The sequence below is a fragment of the Rhinolophus hipposideros genome, assembly GCF_964194185.1.
Source record: "Rhinolophus hipposideros genome assembly, chromosome: 21".
Classification (NCBI taxonomy): domain Eukaryota; kingdom Metazoa; phylum Chordata; class Mammalia; order Chiroptera; family Rhinolophidae; genus Rhinolophus; species Rhinolophus hipposideros.
The window spans coordinates 32,573,594-32,588,575 of record NC_138067.1 but is presented as its reverse complement, the minus strand read 5'-3'; the positions used below and the strand labels follow the sequence as shown (position 1 = coordinate 32,588,575).

General features: G+C 45.1%; 1 protein-coding gene across 11 annotated transcripts in view; it reads right to left on the bottom strand.

The window, feature by feature from the left end:
• BANP (BTG3 associated nuclear protein) overlaps nt 1–6,446 on the bottom strand; it is a 118,265-nt gene extending 111,819 nt beyond the window's left edge. For 8 of the 11 annotated variants that reach the window (XR_013992231.1, XR_013992232.1, XM_081032997.1 and 5 more), the window contains exon 1: nt 6,325–6,436. The gene's annotated coding sequence lies outside the window, so the exon portion shown is untranslated. Of the gene's footprint in view, nt 1–6,324 lie in introns of all 11 variants that reach the window. The other 3 variants (XM_081032993.1, XM_081032995.1, XM_081032998.1) reach the window with 2 other exon arrangements.
• Between the last annotated feature and the right edge of the window lie 8,536 nt (nt 6,447–14,982).

The following is a 14,982-nucleotide window of genomic DNA, read 5'->3' as shown; positions in this document are numbered from 1 at the left end:
GCCATTCCTACTTGCCTTTTATACATTTTCTGACAGCCTTTGTAAGGTTTTACTTCTGCTGATACTAATAATTACACCAACAAAGTGGTGTCTCAAAAATTGGGGGTATATTCGCAGCATGAAAACTAGCTTTCTTAAAAATCTCTGGGACTGCCTTCTCTTAACAAAATAAAACAAAACAAACAAACATACAAAATAAAAATAAAGCCTTTTATTAGATTTGTCACTGTATCGCTTCTGTTTTAGCAAAAGGGATCAGTTCACAAAATTGGGGCGACTATTATTAGTCCAACTGAGTTGTTTTTCATTAATTCCTGGGGGAAAACTAGTATCATGACATGTAAATCACTTCTCCACAATACAGCTTTATCCAGAAACAAGATACTTAGAACCTCAGAAAATTCAGTGAGAAGTTACTTGACTGTTAAATAGACTTGGAAGAGAAAATATATTCATATAATCTCTTTGGGTCTCCACATTTTGACTGTGGCACTAAGCTTGGGTAAGTTTGCCATTATTCCGTACGATAAGGTGTATACGTATAAACTGTCTGCTTGCCAAGAGATTTGAGCCTCTAAAGTTTCCAATCTGTAAAATGGTGGCCATTTCAATGTTTCTGTGAGGATCACGTGCCGTGTCTGTAAAGTGCTTAACTCAGGCACCCAGTCAGCGCTGGGCAGGGGACAGCTATCACTTTGTGGTGGCGAAGCATGGCCGCCCTGAAGCTCATTGTCTGCTGTGAAGTGCAGCTCCATTACCTGCAAGCCACTTCACCTAACTAATAACAGCACCTACCTCATAGGGTGGTTGTCAAGAATAAATGAATTCATGTATGTCGAGCGCTTGAAGTGCTCACTACACATTTGTTATTCTGTTTTCTCCTGAGCATCATGCCTGCAATTTGGATAAACTGCAGCAAAAGAGGTTTGACAGTCTTTAGACAACTTCCGCGATTATGAAACTCGGCCATAACTCAGACACAGCCAACCTTCCCCCGGCATAGCTAGAGGTAATTAGCATGATTTCTTCCTGTTATTATTTTAAGAGAAAAGGGGAGACGGAGAAAAAACACTTTAAACATTTGCAAAAGTATAAAATTATACTTTAAAGTGGTGATTATCAATGGAGAAGTTTCTGGAAACTGAGGGGACAGTTTTTGGTTGCCGCAGTGACGGAGAAGAGATGCTCCCAGCAACACGTGTGGGGAGGGGTTTCAGTACACCCTGTACTGCTCGGGTCGATGCTTCACAACAAAGAATTGTCCTGCGCTCCTCACGACTTTCAAATGCCCAGAAGACATTCATGTAAATGAAAAATCTGTTTATAATTATCTCAGCCTAGAACCTAATTATATTTTAAATGCAAACACAAAGGATTTTTTGTTTTGTTCTAACATTATTGTTTTTCCAAATTATACAATAACTAGGCTCCTTGTAAAATATTGAAACATTACAAAAACAATGCAGAAAATACCTAGGAAAAGTAAATCTTCCATATTGCCTGTTAAGGACTGATTGTGTCTCCCCGAAATTCATGTTGAAACCTTAGCCCCAGTATCTCGGAAGGTGGCTGTATTTGGAGACAGCCTCGAAAGAGGTGACTAAGTTAAAATGAGGCCATTAAGGTGGGACCTAATCCAATCTGACTGGCGTCCTCATTAAGAAAAGGAAAGTGACACATGAAGAGACACCAGATGCGTGTGTACAGAGGAAAGACCGTGTGAGGACACGGCAAGGTGGCCACATGCAAACCAAGGAGAAAGGCTTCAGAAGGAACCAAACCTGCTAACATCTTGATCTCAGATTTCTAGTCTCCAGGAACTAAGAGAAAATAAATTCCTGTTGTTTAAGCCAAAAAAAAACAACAAAAAAAAAAACCAAAAAACAAAACTGGGCACTTCTGAGAAGTACTAGGTCAGGATTTTGGTGAATGTCCCTCAATTTGGGTTTTCTCATTAATAGACTGAGGGCACGCATTTGTCTCAGTGCAATATACAAGGGTACGTAATGTCATTATGTCTTACTACTGGTGATGTTAAGGTGGTATCTGCTGGGTTTTTCCACTGTGAAGTTACTATTTTCCCTTTGTAATTTGTAAATATTAATATCTTGGGGGAGATACCTTGTGGTTATGTAAATATCACAGATTGGAGATTTAAAGAGATGTGACAACTGAATGAAGAGTGGGATCCTGGATTAGATCCTGAAACAGAGACAGGACATTAGTGGAAAACTGATTAAGTTCACGATGGTCTGTTCATTTAGTAACTAGTACTGTTACTAGTTACAGCCGATGTTAATTTTCTGATTTTTATATGGATATTTATGTAAGATGTCAGCATTAGGAAAGTAGGTAAAGGGAGTAGGGAAGCTCTCTAAACTGTTTGCAACTTCAAAATGAGGTTTACAAAGCTGCAGGTCCTGACTGGGGCAGGGCCTGAGAGTCTGCACTAGCGCTGCTGCTGCTGGCAGGGGACCACTTCGTCAGCAAGGCCTTGGCAAACACAGCTGATGCATTTCACTGGGCACAATTTCCAAAGGGCAATCAACGAAAATGCATCAAGATTATACTTCGAGTACAGCAATCCCTGCTTAACTAGAGGTATTCCTTAAGCGCTGGCACACTGAACTACTTACTCTTAGTACACTGACACAGTGAGAAGCCAGCTGAAGAATCCGAAAACGCTATCTTTGCCACAACACACATCTATGGCTGGCCTTCTCCAGCTGAGCCTGGCACCCCTCCAAGGCCGCGGAGCCAGGAGAACCTACACAAGGAATACATGCCATCCACCCACACTGCACCAGGGAAGCTGCCATGGGCGTCATCATCTGGCCGCACGTCCCACTGATGGTGGCATCATCACCAGGGCCCTGGGAGGCAGGAGAGCGGACCAGAGTGTGAAGTGCGGGCTCTGGAACTCAGGTTCACAGCAAAGGGCTGGCCGGCACACACATGACCTCCGCTCATCCCATCAAAAAGATTTTCAACAGCGTGTACCAAATCCACAAGAAAGAAAATAAAACGGCGGGCAAGAGATTTTACAAAAAGACTGAGAAAAGGAAACAGCAACCTGGAGCACACAAGAGAGGGTACAACCCAAGGAGGGCTCTAAACGGCACCCGGCTGGGACCCAAACCCAGGACGCTCAGCAGAGGGCGAGGGCTCCGCCTCCGCCTGCAAGGGAAGACAGTCCGGGTACAGAAAAGCTGCCAGACCAAGTGCAGCAGCCCCCAATCCAAGGGGTGTTCCTTAAGCTGAAAGGCCAGAGAAAATCTCTCTGCCATCTGGCATTCCAGGTCCAAGCACAGTAACAAGTTCCCAATCACCCAAAGGGAAACCCACACATTTTAAAACCAGTCCATTTTAAAACTCAGATCTCTCTGCCCGCTTCCTCTTGCCTTAGACAACAACTACCAATAATTGAGGAGAACTTGCCCTACAAAGCAAGAAGCCAGTATTTTAAAATAAGAAGACAATGATGGCAGTGACACTAGATGAAATGAGAGATCACAGAACAAAACAGAAGTGGGGGGAAAAAATCCTTATTGGTATCCTCAGAGTCAAGGAGATAATGCATTCAAAAAACAATAAGCTACTATGAAAAAGGAACAGAACAAATACACACTTGGAAATTAACATTTCAATTATGGAAATAAACATGTTAAATAGGACTGGAAGATAAAATGAAGCCCTCTCCCAGTAATAAGAACAAAACGACACAGGAAGATAAAGACAAGAGATTCAGGGGCTCAAGATATCCATCATCAAACTAACAGGAACTTGGAAAGGAGAAGAGTAAAAGCAGAGAGGAAGAAATTCTCAAGTAAATGATACAAGACACTTTCCCAGAACTGAAGGACAAGGCCCCAGAAACAAAGAGCGTTTGGAATGGGACTCCACATCCTCTGGCACTCTGGAAATGTCCTAAAACCAAAGAGGACCCTAAAAAGTCACGCGAAAGGAGTAAGGCTACTTGGCAGAAGGTTCTCACTGAAATAAAGAAAGCAAAGATTAAAACATGGAGTCCTGAACAAACTCAGATGGATAATAAAGGGAAATATCAGGATACCTGTGGTGGTATAGAGTACTCAATCCAGATCAGAAAAAGAGAACAGAGGAATGGGGAGGAGGGGGAAGTTTGGAGAGACTTGACACTATCCTTGAGAATTTAGAACAATTTAAGCAGCCAATAGGAGCAGAAAATGCAAAGAAAAAGAAAGGCCAATACAAACAATAGGAAAAACAAACAGCTGTATAAGAAGGGTAATGCGCTACTTGGCTGCCAAGTAGCGGAGCAAACAACTTTTGCATAGTTACAAACAATGAGTTAACTGAACACAATGAATTCAGGGGCTGAAAGAGGTGGGATACGATATGAAGGGCTAAATCATAGTATCATAACAGAAAGTCAAAAATGTGTATGATAAAACACCAGCTTATCATTTAGAGCTATGGAAAACTTACTAAAGAAACAAAACGACATAAAAGGTTGGACAGGCGACTCCTGCTTCCCATCGTAAGTTTTTCATTGACATTTTATTATGTACCTTACTTTAAAATATTAAATATATGTATGTTATTTATTTTAAATATTCAAACCCTGGCTCTGTGTGTCTTAGGCAAGTCACTTAACCTCTGTGGGACCTCAGTCACCTCGTCCATAAAACAGGACAGTCTCTGCCTCACTGGGGGGTTGTGATGAGAAACACTGGAAATGATTTAAGTCCCGGCCACAGCACATGATCCCATAGATGGCAACTGCTTTTTAAAAATTAAAACCAACGATGGCAGACGACAACATGAGAAGAACATATTCTGACTGCAACACAAAAGGTAACTGGAGCTGACTGTTCAGAATTAATTTTACGGGCAGTTGTGGTGCTTCCTTTTACCACTGGCTATTTGTGCCCGGGGTTGTCAAAAGCTCCGTGTTAACCGGCCCAGCCACCCACTTTCGGATGTGGCCGTCCGTCCCGGAGTCCCGGAGGACCCCCAGCTTTCCCCCGTTCCGGGTTTCCCCCACTTCCAGCCCCGACTGCGCCCGAGGAAGGCCGTCCGCTCTCCGCCACTAGTTCGCCTCCGTGCGAGCTGTACCAGCCCCGAGGCCGCGGGCTGCGCTCCTCGGGCTCCGCGCAGGAGGAACAGGTAACTGCACACAGGGAGCCATCCCGTCCTTCCCGGACGCTAGCCCGCGCCGTCGGGGCAGGCCAGCTCTGTCCTTGGAGGCTGCACTTGTTAGCGGTTCTTTGGGAAATACTCATTTCTCCAACACCGAGACAACCCCTAGCACCTCATCAGGGGACGCGCGGTCCTCCGTGCACGTCTGCAGGTCACCCCGGGAGGTGCAGTGTGCCTCCACTTTTTGCAGCCACGGTGGGGGGCGGCGGGGAGGGGCTTCAAAGCAACACACTGGAGGCCCCATCTCAAAAGGATCACACCCCAGGAAGAGCGAAAAGTGCGGCGGTGAGAGGACCCGCCATCCTGCCCCGCCGAGGCCGCTCCTCGGCTCGGTCTACAGCAGCCCGTTCCCCACGCGGCCCCTGCGGCCCCCGGCCCCGCGTGAAAGCGTCCGCAAGCTCAGAGCACGCCGTTCGTGTTCCGGGCGCTCGGGGCTGCGTGTCCCGTCGGGGCGCGGGGGGCCACCCCGTGGGCAGTGGGGCCGGCGGGCACGACGGCGCGGCGGGGGCTCTCGGGCGCGTGTGCCGCCCCCCGCGGCCCCGAGAGGAGGCCCCGCCTGCAGCCGCAGGGCGGCCCTCGGGACGCCTGCGAGCCCCTGTCGCCGGGCTGCTCCCGAGTGTCCCGCAGCGGCCGGGCCGGGCCTGGCACCCGCGCACGGCGTGACCACGGGGGCGGGGGCGGGGGCGCGAGTGCAGAACAGAATTACTGCCAAGACACCGACAGTCGCCCGTGGGAAGACGACGAGCCTGCGATCGGCCCCCCAGCACCGGGAACGTCGGGGGGACAGCGCCGGGCGCTCCCGGGAGGAGGCGCGGGGCCCGGGGGCCGCAGAAAGCGGGGGGCTGACAGCGAAGGGGGGCGGCGGGGCCTCGGGACGCTGAGGCCCGGGGGCGTCCGGAGGGGCTCACAGAACTGAGGGGGGCGGCGGCGCTCCGGCGGGCGGCGGGGCCCGGGGCGCTCGGGGGGCTCCCGGGCGGGGCAGCGGGCCGTTGGCGGAACCGGCAGGGCGTCCCGGGAGGGGGCGGCGGGCGCGGCGGCCGGAGGAGGGTGCAGGGAGGAGGGAGGAGGGGAGATCTCGCTCTCGCTCTCGCCCCGCGGGAAGGGGGAGGTGGAGACGCGACCGGCTGCGGGAGCTGCAATTACCGTGTGGGCTGCGGAATTCTCGTGGTGTTTGTCGGGGAGATGCGATAATGGCGTCCGTCCTCGCGAGAGAAGCCGCCGCTCTGCGCAGGCGCCGCGAGTCCCTCCTCGAGGCCCTCTGCCCTGCACTATCTGCGCAGGCTCCCTGGGCGGGGCGCGCCGGGAGCGGGGGCGGGGCCAGAGGCAGGGCCTGCCGCTTGAGGCCTCCCGCGCGCGCTTTCGCCCGCGCCGTCGACCGCCGGGCATGCGCACGCGTTGTACTCCAGTGCCACAGTTTGGGACCCGAGGAGCTCTTACTTCCCCATGGTGTGTTAGGGCTCCTCGCTAACCCTTGAAAAATCGTGTCGGTGGGCCGTTGGAGGACTTTGCATTTCCTTTGAGACTGAATGAATTAAGAATTAGCTCCCCACCAACGACTACATATCCCGGAGGGCCCTGCGCGAACCGCGAGCAGTACATTCTGGGACTCGTAGTCCCGGCGTCTGCGCCGGGCCTGCCGGTACTTGTAGTCTCTCCATACTCCGGTAGCCCGGCCCGCGCCGTGGGCTGCTGGGACTTGTAGTTCAGATGCACGAGATCGCTGCGCCCCGCGTGTGCTGCTGCTTCCGCTCTGGCGGGGTTCACCCAAAGACTAGGTGGTGCACAAGGGTCCCCAGTGTCATGTGCACAGTCTTGAGTGCACACTCGTGGGGGAAGAATATATTAATTATATGTGATATATGTTTTGTATATAATTAATGTTATATATTGCATATAATACGCGCCTATGTAAATATAAACTGTTATATATGAATATAAATATAGTATGAATGTAAATATATTTATAGAACATAAGTGCATGCTTGTGAGTACTCCTAGGAAAAAATTCCCAAACTATAGACAGCAATGTTATTCCCACTCATTGGCATCACCATTTCTTTTCATGTGTGCTGGGATTACTATTACTTTTCATTTTTCTTCTTTATACTTGCCTCTATTTTCTGTTGTTTACTCTGAGCAAGAAGTCCTTTGATCACCCAAACACAAGAGGATGGAGCTATTTTCATTTAGAAAATGAAATGCTTTACCATGAGTTTCCTGCTCATTTCCCTTTTGCCAATGATAAAAACTTAATTCAGGGCAGCACCCAGTTGTGCAACCTTGGGCAACTTTGTTGAGTTAGCCTCTCTTCCGCAGTTAACACTGGGGTTCTGCTGAGGCTGATCACTGGATTCCTTTACCAAAAAAGTGCCTGAAAGAAATTCCAAAGAACCACAGAAGGTCAGCGCTGGAAAAGATATTGATATGGAAACGAGATGTGTCCTATGTAGAGATGAGAAGTCCAAAGAGATTGGAAAAATTGCTCAGCAAGGTCACAGGGCTGGAAAGAGACGAAAAGCACTGTGTGGAATCCAAAACACCTTGGTCTGCAGTCTACAGTCCGCTCACAGTGGGAAAAAAAGATTGCAAAAGCTAACCACAAAAATCCTGAAAGGCGTGGGGGCAAAAAAGTTCTTCTGTCCCCACCTCAGCCTCAGTCAGAGCCAAATCTAATACTTAACTATGTAAGAAATCTTAACATTCTGCATCTGACTAGAAAGCAGATAAACGTACGGTGATATTTTTTATATTATTTCAAAATATCAGAAGGTCCTCACCAGTAGCTCTCTTGCAGGTATGGGTTTGCGACTCCTTCCTGCCCAGGCCTTGCACACTGCTTGGCTCCAAGCAACTGCTTACTAAATCATGATCAGAAATTAAAACAATCAAAATTATAATCATGTGTATGCTGGAATCATTGACTTCTCTTTTTTGTTTTCAATGCTTCCGATTTACTTATTTTACATTTTGCTGCCCAGGAAGCTCAAATAGAGGAAGGTGTTCAATATTCACATCTCAGTGATTAACCATGGTTTTTTTCAAAAAAAATTCAATCGCTTGAAATCGACAAAGACAGCTATCTACCAATAAAGGGTCACTTCCTGACCACACAGGACCCTTCTCCTTACCCATCAATTCATACAAGACTCCAGTGGAAGTCCCTGGAGTTAATTAGTCTTAAGTCACGTTTGGTGGCCAGTTTACAAGAAGAGAGGTGCACTCTGACCTGGATGGCACCAGAAATGGGGGACCCCTTAGATGTATGTATGCGGGGCATTTGCAAAGATCTCAAAGGCCCCTTCTTCAAAACCACGCAATGCCCACTTTAAGCAAAATCTGGAATCCTTCAGAACAGTCCTGTTCTTGAAGATGTCAGTAGGATGGAGAAAAGTGAATTATTCATGAAGTCCTTCGTTGCCCAAGGAAGCTTAGAAAACTGAGCTTAGAAAGTTGTTCATAAAAGCAGAGCCATAAGAACAGGCCTGAACTGGGCTTTGAATCTAAGCTCTCTTGTGGCAAATTGCTGAGGCTTCAAACTCACAGATCACGAGGCCCTGCGGAGGATTCAATGTAGCAGAGTTTCTAAAGGGTTTAGCAGAGGGCCTGACTCAGAAAATGATAATGTTACTAGTGCTGAATTACCATGTGTTGGGCCAGGCACATCTTATTTTAATCCCTATTCTTTATGAAAAACAAAGTTCGGAGAGATTAAGCAACACACCCAAGGTCACACAGCCAGAGCAGTACAAGAACTTTGAGGAGGAGGTTTGTGAGATATGATGGAAAAGGTAGTGAGGATGTGGGTTGTGCAGGTTGCAGGTCCTCCATGGCCAAGGGATAAGTTTTGTCTTGATCCTAAAACTAATGGGAAGCCTTTACAAGGTTAGGAGCAAGGGTAGATATGATCAGATTTGTGTTTTCAAAAGTCACTCTGGCTGGAATGTTGGAAAATCAATTGGGAGTGGGGAGGAAGGGTCCTGAGTGGATGTGGGGAGAGCACTTGAGGAAACTATGGCAGGCTTCCAGGCAAGAGAGGGTGGAGTCCTGAAGTAGGGTGATCCTAGTGGAGACCAACATGCAGAGAAGTGGACAGAATCAAAGAGTGAAATCAATAGGACATGAGCATGAATCCAATACTGAGAGCAGGGGAAGGGAAGGAGGGCAGCTCGGATGCCTCATGGGTCTGCAAACATGTAAAACTGGATAGACAGAGTACTGTTCCCTGAGATGGGGAACTCTGCGCACCACTGGCCACTGGCCACCATTGCTGTGGAGGCTGCCAGGTCCAGCCACGGGGGGCCTCTTCTGTAATTCTTCCCCCATCCTATGACACTTTCCTCTACTTCACACAAAGGCCCCCTTTGTGTAGGTTCCCAGCACCTGCTGGGAAAAGATCAGGTTGGGGGTGGGGGGGTGATCTGGAGTCCTGGAGATAGAACCGACAAAATAATTCAGGGGAAAAGGGAAGAAGGAGCACCCAGCACCCACTATAGTCCCATCTCCCCCTGGCGTGAATTCCACTCAGACCTGGGACAGGCCACAGCCATATGTTCTGGGCCTTCAAGAGATTTAAAGACTAGGAAGTGATGTCAGCAACAGGGCAGAATAGGGGCTCCCCCATCATATCCTCCCTCGGCAGCAATAATTTGACATCCATCCATGGACAGAAGTACCTTGGTGGGAACTTTGGGATGCCTAGGAGACTGTGAATCCCTGGTGGAACCCCAAATCATAAGGGCCATTTTGAGTCAGCTGCCACAGACTCACATGGAAGACTCACTAACCGTGGTCTCAGCTACAGGCCCAGAAACAGACCGTCCGCCTGGGGACGCGGCTACAGCTCCATTTGGCCTTGGTCCTGCGACCAGCATCATCCGCCAAGGGATCCGGCAAGAATCAGACCTACGCATGCCCCAGATAACAGGCCCAGTGTATTTGGTTCTGGCTGTGGACCCTGAAGCAGCCTGGGACCCAACTCTAGCCCTTCTTAGCTGTGGTCCAGGAGCGGTCCCAAGCCTCCCAGGGGGAGACACACCGTCCGTAATGTGATACACCACGTTAACAAAATAGAAGGTAAAAATTACATCATCTCAATAGATGCAAAACAAAAAAAAAGCATTTGACAAATTCAACATCCTTCATAATTAAACCTCTCAATAAATAAGGTACAGAAGGAACAAACTTCAACATAATAAAGACCATATAACCGACAGCTAACATGCTCAATGATGAAAGGTTGAAAGCTTTTCCTTTAAGTTCAGGATCTTAGTGCCCATTCCTATTCAACCTAACAATGGAAGTCCTAGTCCGAGCAATTAGGCAAGAAAAAGAAATAAAATGCATGCAAATCAGAAAGAAAAAAAGTTAAATTGTCTTTGTTTGCAGGTTACATGATCTTATACATAGAAAATGCTAGCAAAGACGCCACCAAGAAACACTTAGAACTTATAAATGAATTCAGTCAAGTTTCAGGATACAAAATCAACATGCAAAAAAATCAGTTGCATTTCTGTGCACTAACAATGAACTATCTGAAAAAGAAATGAAAATCATCCCATTTACAATAGCACCAAAATAATAAAACACTTAAGAATTAATTTAACCAAGGAGGTGAAAGATCTACACACTGAAAACTTTAAGACGTTGATGAAAGAAATTAAAGAAAACACAATAAATGGAAAGATATACTACCTTTATGGAGCAGAAGAATTAATATTGTTAAAATGTTCATACTATCCAAAGCCATCTACAGATTCAATGCAATCCCTATCAAAATTCCAATGGCATTTTCCACAGAAATAGAAAAAAACAATCCTAAAATTCATATGGAACCAGAGAAGACCCCAAATAGTAATCCTGAGAAAAGGGAACAAAGCTGAAGGCATCACACTTTCTGATTTCAAACTATATCACAAAGCTATAGTAATCAAAACAGTATAATACTGGTGTAAAAATGGACCCATAGACCCACGGAACAATGTACAGAGAGTTCAGAAATAAAACCACACGTATTTAGTCAACTAATCTTTGACAAGGGCACCAAGAATATGCAATAGGGAAAGAATAGTCTCGTCAATAAATGGTGTTGGGAAAACTGAATATTCACAGGCAAAAGAAATGAAATTTGACTCCTATCTTACAACATACATAAATTAACTCGAAATGAATTAAAGACTTAAATGTAAGACCTGAAGCTATAAAACTCCTTGAAGAAAACATAGGGGAACTCTCCTTCATAGTGATCTTGGCAGTGTTTTTTTTTAAATACGACACCAAAATCACAGGCAGCAAAAGCAGAAACAAAGTGAGCTACATCAAACTAAAATGTTTCTGTACAGCAAAACGAAAAAGCAACTTACAAAATGGGAGAAAATATTTGCAAACCATATATCTGACAGTCAGTTAATATCCAAAATATATAAGGAAATTATACAACTCAATAGCAAAAAAACAAAACCAAACCATGATTTTAAAATTGTCAGAGGACCTGAGTAGACATTTTTCCAAAGACATAGATACATGAAAAAGTGCTCAGTATCACTAATCATCAGAGAAACGCAAATCAAAACCACAGTGAGATACCACCTCTCACCTGTTACAATGGCTATCAGTCAAAAAAATGAGAAATAACAAGCGTTGGAGAAGATGTAGAGAAAAAGGAACCCTTGAACACTGTTGGTGGGAATGTCACTGTGGAAAACAGTCTGAAGTTTTCTCAAAAAATGAAAAATAGAACTACCACATGATCTAGCAATCCCACTCTGGGCATATATCCAAAGGAAAGAAATCAGTGTCTCCAAGAGATATCTGCTCCCCCTTGTTTATTGCAGCATTATTCACAATCGCCAGTGTCCACCGATGAATGAATGGATAAAGAAGACGTGATATATACAATGGAATATTATTAAGCCACAAGAAAGGAGGAAATCCTGCCATGTGCAACAACATCGATGGACCTAGAGAATATTATGCTAAGTGAATTAAGCCAGACACAAAAAGACAAATACTGTATGATCTCACTGACATGTGGAATCTAAAAGAGCCAAACTTATAGAAACAGAGAGTAGGACAGTGGTTGCCAGAGGCGAGGGGGTGGGGGGAATGGGAGATGTTGATCAAAGGGTAGAAACTTTCAGTTGTAAGAGGAATACGTTCTGCAGACCTAATATACAGCTTGGTGACTAGAGTTAATAATACTGTAGAGCATACTTGAAATTTACTAAGATCTTACGTATTCTCCCCACCAAAAGAAAAATGAAAACTAGAAGAGATGATAGAGGTGTTAATTAATCTGATTGTGGTAATCCTTTCAGAATGTACACATATATTAGATCACCTTTTTATTTGTCAATTGTACCTCTGTAAAGCTAGAAAATAAATATATTTTTTAATTGTTTAAGAGCGATAAGGACCCTACCACTGTTGCACGGATATGATGTCCTGTGAACCTGGGAAAGCTACCTAAACTTCCTGTGCTTTAGTCTCCTCCCTGTAAAATGGGGTAGTAAGACCTCATGAAAGTTCCTTGTGTGGTAGCGTGCCCTTGAGTACAGACTCACATGGGTTCCACTCCCAGTTACCTATGTGGCTCTGGACCAATAACATTATATCCCTGGCCTCAGAGTCCTCATCTGTAAAATGGAACAATAAAATCTACCTCCCAGAATTGTTTCTAAGTTTTGAAATTGACCATGGGAAGTGCTTACAGCAATATTTGGCACATAAGGTACACTTACCTGTATCATTTTTGTAATAATGTGTATCTATACCAACAACTTTGACAATCATATGACTACCAATGAAACATTAATAGCTACCACCATTGATTGCTCCCTGGGTTCCAATTTCTGTGCTTTTGCCTAAATCTGTAATAACCCGCTGGTTTGTCTACATTTTGCCAATCCTGCTTGACTGCTTTTTTTGCTATCTTTTTCTTTTATTGTAGTTAAATATACATAACATAGAATTTACCATTTTAATTCAGTGACATTAAGTACATTCACAATATTGTGCAACCATGACCACTCTCTCATTCCAGACCGTTTTCCTCACTCCAAAAGAAAACCCTGTACCTTTTACCAGTCAGTCCCCCTTCCTCCCAGCCCCTGGCAACCACCGATAATCTACTTTCTATCTCTACATATTTGTCTATTTTGGACATTTCATGTAAATGGCATCATACAACATGTGATGTCTTATGTCTGGCTTCTTTCCCTCAGCATAATGTTTTCAAGGTTCATCCATGTTGTAACATGTGTCAGTATTTCACTTTTATTTTTAATTAATAAACTTCTTTTTTTTTTTTTAGAGCAGTTGTCAGTTCACCGCAAAGTTGAGCAGAAAGGTACAGAATTTTCCCATGTACCCCTGGCCCTTCCACACATATAACCTCCCCCACACTAGGCTTCACTCTTGGTGTTGTACATTCTTGTTATCTTTTGCTAGTCTTTTCCCTCAGCCTGTGGTTTTTCTCATTCTCTTGACAGTGTCTTTTACAGAGAAGTTTTAAATTTTATTGAAGTCTGGCTTAACTATTATTTCTTTTTCATGGATCCTGACTTTGGGGTTGTATCTGAAAAGTTATCGCTAAACCCAGGGTTGTGTAGGTTTTCTCTTATGTGCTCTTCCAGCAGTTTTATAAGGTTAAAAATAATTGCAAAACCCTCAATTACTCTTGTACCAACCTAATAGTTTTGCATTATACAGTTAGGACTATGCTCCATTTTGAGTTAATTTTTGTAAAGTGTGTTAGATCTGTGTCTAGATTCATTTTTTTGCATGTGGGAGTCCAGCTGTTCCAGCACTATTAGTTGAAAAGACTATTTTTCTCCATTGTGTTACCTTTGCTCTTTTATGGAAAATCAGTTGACTATATTTATGTGGGTCTCTTTCTAGGGTCTCTATTCTGTCTGTTGATCTATTTGTCTATTCTTTTGCCAATACCACACTGTCTTGATTATTATAGCTTCATTCTTTTTTATGGCTGAATAATTGCATTTTGTGATATACCACGTTTATTTATCTATTCATCCATTGACAGACATTTGGGTTATTTCTACCTTTTGGTTATTGTGAATAAAGCTGCTACGAATATTCGTGTACAAGTGTTTGTGTGGATGTATGTTTTCATTGCTCTTGGGTATATGCTTAAGGAATGGAATTGCCAAGTCAGATAGTTCACTCTTGGTTTAACTTACTGAAGAATCTGTTTGACTTCCCAAATGACACTCTTCATTATTTTGAGCGAGCAGTTACTGCCTTCCTAATTCAGAGAGGGAGGAGGAACCACCAACCAGCACCACCTCACCAGCCACCTGAGTGTGCCATCTTGGAACCCAGCCGAGCCATCTCAGCTGATGCCTTCTGGAGCAGAGGCAGGCTGTTTACACTGAGACCTGCCCACATTCTAGATGTGTGAGCTAAATAAATGATTGTTGTTTCCAGCCACTAAGTTTTGGGGTGGTTTGTTAGGCAGAGATCACAGGGATATAGGCTTCCATGCACACTTTTTATTCCAACCAAAAATCTTCCTGTAACAGGTGGGCCTTCCTGAATGGATGGTGGGCCACTTCCCTGCAATACCATATACACTGATTATGCACCTGACACGTATGCCTGTGGAAGCAATGGATAGGCATGTGGCAGCACTGAAAGAGATGATAAGTTCAAGGTCACGTATGTCATCCCTGCCTGTGCCGCTTTCCAGCTTGGGAGAACCTAGACCATGCATGTCACGCCCTCAGCTTTGGTTTCTTCCTCTGTAAGATGGAGACTAAAATATCTTCTAAGTTAGGACCCTTT